The following is a 4,180-nucleotide window of genomic DNA, read 5'->3' on the forward strand; positions in this document are numbered from 1 at the left end:
ATTTTGCTAGAACAATCAAGGGTTTCAAGAATCAAGAAAGAAGAACAAGAAAAATTTTCTTCACACAAGAGTGTAACGTGGGAGAGGGAGAGAGATAGGGTGGCTACGGTTTTTGATTATTGAATATCTCTCTTTGTTTTAATTTTAAGTTGCACTTATATAGTGCAACAATTAAAACCTTATTCTATTTAGGAATAGCCATGGGCTCCAACCCTAGTTCACCCTTGCAACCAAACACACCCTTTATGGTATTTTAATTAATTAATTATTATTATGATTAAAATCAATTAATATATAATAATATATTAACATTTAATTTATAATAATAATTCGTTTAAATATATACATAGATATATTTAAATATTATCTCACTAATTTAATTTTAATATTAAAATTAAATACAGGCAACAACCTCAGCAAATTTAATTGCATTGTGAGATTACCAAAATACCCTTTCGTCCTGAAAGACGAAAATACCCTTCTCACAAATTGATTATTAAATTATCTTCTAAGTGTGTGACCCGTAGGCTCCTCATCATATTGGCAGTGTGTACTATCGCGATTAACGCCAATTGATCGTCTCACTACACACATACCAAGATTGGCCCCTAGCAAGGCATCATGGCCACCTAATAGATTCAGCTTTAGTGAAACTGTAGCCTATCAACGGTATGGTTACCGTGCAATCCAATCTTTTCATCATCTGTTATCTCATCAAGACTGAGGTACAGAAATAGTGTCAACCTTAGATATTCTCGACATGTTTGTATTCATTTAATGGACCAATGATCAGAATAATAAATTGGATTGAGCATCAACTCAATCCCACTGTGGCCACAAATTTAGTGTCATTGTCATTTACTAAATTACCCATGAGATAACTTCTCCCGTACCCAGGAGTGATGAATCCTTTGTTGATCCACTATAGTCTCGATATACTTCTCAATGTAGCCAATCACTACCGTATTGATAGCTCTTAATAGAACTACGTTGGGCTAGTGTCAAACTACACCAATTGATGCACAAGGTGTTCCGGTGATCTGAAGTCTAAGGATCACATGCACCACCATCCGTTAGAGAAATTATTCCATAGACACTGAGGTTACCATCCATATGGAATCCTCTGGTGGGTTTGTCCAGTGAACTTGCCTCTAGCAAGCACCCATGCGTTGCACTAGGTTGTCGGCAAACAACCTTGACAAGTGACATGTAATACCCAAGATCTCGAAGGTATGTTCCCAACTCAAAATAGTCCTTTAGATGTTAATTTGATGTTAAAAGGCATAAAATCTAACTAAGGGCAAAATATTCAATTCATTTGAAATGGTATAAATCAATTATCCATAAAAGGGTATTAGGGGCAAAATAGTCATTTTGCCTATGGATAAGCATTGCAAAGGTCAAGGACGAGTATGCTTCATTGCATTTAATGGCATTAATTAAGTAATAATTATGTTTAGTACCAAATGATAATCTGAGAATTATACTGTTTTTATTAGGCTTTTTGGCCGGATTGTAGATACTTCTTAGTTCATTTTTTGCCTGAATTACTACTTAATTCTTTACATTTTGTGTTTCAGGCCAAAATGGACATTTTGAGCAAATAATGAGCGAATTGGAGTTTCTGGACCTAGAAGTAAGCGGATCTCAGAAGTTGGTAGAGTTCTGAAGCAGAGTGAAGCACTATGAAGCTTGTTCCCATGGGAGAGCATCGAAGATCGAAGATTCAAGCAAAGAAGCAAGCAGAGGGAAATTCTGTAATTTCAGAATTCTTCATGAAGGTTCGCCTAGGCGAAAACTGTTAAGCACGAGAGTCCATTTTACCTCGTCGCCGTGGCGAAACTCTTTCTTCACCACGATGAAGTCTGCGAATTTTAGTTTCTCCAAAACGTACAGTTTTATTTTAGGAAAGTTTTAGGTCTTTAGGGGAGGTATAAAAGAAAAAACTTGACCATTTTCGCAGGGAGTCCAGTTTTCGTCGGTTCTCATTGAGTTTTGAACAGATTTGATATTTAGAGAGAAGATTTGAGCTTGAATCTGGGGGATTCTTCAACTAGGGGACATCTCTACTCTTTTCTCTGCAATTCAATATGTTGAACATTGTGTTTATTGTTTTTCTTGTTGTGTATTTTGATTTAGTTATGAACTAACCCATTTTGGGTTAGGGTTTTGATTAAGTTCGGATTTCTATGGGTTAATGAATTGATTATTGCTATTTCCATATTCTATTGCATAGATTGTGTGGTTATTCTGTTTTTAATGGAATTTATTTGATGAATATGATGAGATTGAGAAATGAATCATGTTGAGCTTCTTGGGTAATCACCATTGTAGTATTGAATGCTAGAGATAGATTTGAGAATCAATGAAATCAATCTAGGATTCCATTAGCTTAATGAACTTGGATCTATTATTCTTCAATTTGTTGGGTGCAGAAGTTTAATAGGGAAAAGTAGGAATTCATAGCCTGAGAAGGTATGTTTAACAACTTAGAGAATTCGATTTACAAATTGTGCATGTGAGTGTGGAATTAACATAGTCCGTAGAATTCATCCATAGAGTCCGAATGGAGTCAAAACCCTAACCTTTTGTTAAACTGATATTACTCTTGCGTTTTAATTTTTTCCTTTATTAATTAGTTTTTAATACTTAGCAAGTTTTGTTTTAGTTTTAGTTTTAATCTCTCCCATTAATCCAAACAAATTCGGTTCCTCCAACTTGAAAAACACTTAGGAAAATTAGTGCTTAGCAACCAATCCTCGTGGGAACGATACTCACTCATCACTTTATTACTTTGTGCGACTAGTGCACTTGCTATTTTTGCATGTTGTAGTAACAACGCGTCAAGTTTTTGGCACCGTTGCCAGGGATTGAGTTTTGTGTTAACATTAAATGTTTCTTGTGTTAGCTAGATTGGAGCTTTATTTTTGCTTAATTGTGTGTTAGTTTAATTTTTGTTATTCTTTTTGGTTGGTTTGTGATCTTACTTTTTCTATTTTTCTATGTAGTTTATGCGAAGAGCAAGACATCAGCCAGTGGTTCCTGTTGATCTTGAGATTGAAAGAACCACTAGAAGACTTAACAGAGCAAGAAGACAAAGAGAGGCTACAGTGGAGCCAAAAGTCATAGTTGTAGAGATGGAAGAAAATAGAACACTAAGGGAGTTTTCAATTCCCTCAGTTGATGACAGTGGGTCGAGTATTACTAGACCAGCAGTACAAGCCAACAACTTTGAGATAAAGCCAACAATCATCTAGATGATCTAGCAGTCGGTATAGTTCAGGGAAGATTTGAAGGAAGATCAAAATCTACGCATTGCCAATTTTTTGGAGATTTGTGATACTTTCAAGTCAAACGGAGTGTCAGATGACGCCATCAGATTGAGACTATTCCCGTTTTCATTGAAGGATAAAGCTAAGGGATGGTTAATGGCATTACCATCAGGAACGATTACAACATGGAACGATTTAGCACAAAAGTTCCTGACCAAATTGTTTCCTCCAGCAAAATCGGCAAAGCTAAGAAATGATATCACATCGTTTCTACAGGAAGAGTTAGAATCATTGTATAAGGCTTGGGAGAGATACAAAGAATTACCGAGGAGGTGTCCACATCATGGGTTGCCAGTTTGGATGCAAGTCCAAACATTTTATAACGGATTGATGGTGAATATGCAAACTATGGTGGATGTAGCATCGAGACGAGCACTGCAAAATAAGACTCCGAAAGAAGCTCATGAGTTGCTTGAAGTTCTGGCAAGCAACAATTATCAAAGACCTAATGAGAGGGTGCAACCAAAGAAATCTATGGGCTTTCATGAAGTTGATGCATATACAGCCATTTTAGCCCAACTGACAACACTTTAGAAACGGTTGGGAAGTATGCAGGTAAATTCCATTCAAGCACCTCAACTAACTTATGAATTTTGTGCAGGTAATCACATGAGCAGTGAATGTCAAGTGGGGAACACGTTTGCTTCAGCATCATCATTGGAGCAGGTTAACTACTTGGTAGGAAATCAAAGGCAATCGAACAATCCATACTCCAACACATATAATCCTGGTTGGAGGAATCATCCGAACCTATCTTGGGGCAATCAAAACCAACAGAATCAACAGAATAATCAATGGAACCAAAGAGCATTGCCAAACAACCAAACAGGGGTGAACAATCAATCAGG

At 36.5% G+C, this 4,180-nt stretch overlaps 1 non-coding gene across 1 annotated transcript; it reads right to left on the reverse strand.

The window, feature by feature from the left end:
• Window positions 1-3,515: 3,515 nt before the first annotated feature.
• Window positions 3,516-3,622, reverse strand: LOC116121015. Its single transcript, XR_004126635.1, has one exon. It is a non-coding gene; the product is annotated as a small nucleolar RNA R71 (small nucleolar RNA).
• Window positions 3,623-4,180: the final 558 nt, after the last annotated feature.

This window comes from Pistacia vera, unplaced genomic scaffold (assembly GCF_008641045.1).
Source record: "Pistacia vera cultivar Batoury unplaced genomic scaffold, PisVer_v2 Contig955, whole genome shotgun sequence".
In the NCBI taxonomy this organism is placed as follows: Eukaryota; Viridiplantae; Streptophyta; class Magnoliopsida; order Sapindales; family Anacardiaceae; genus Pistacia; species Pistacia vera.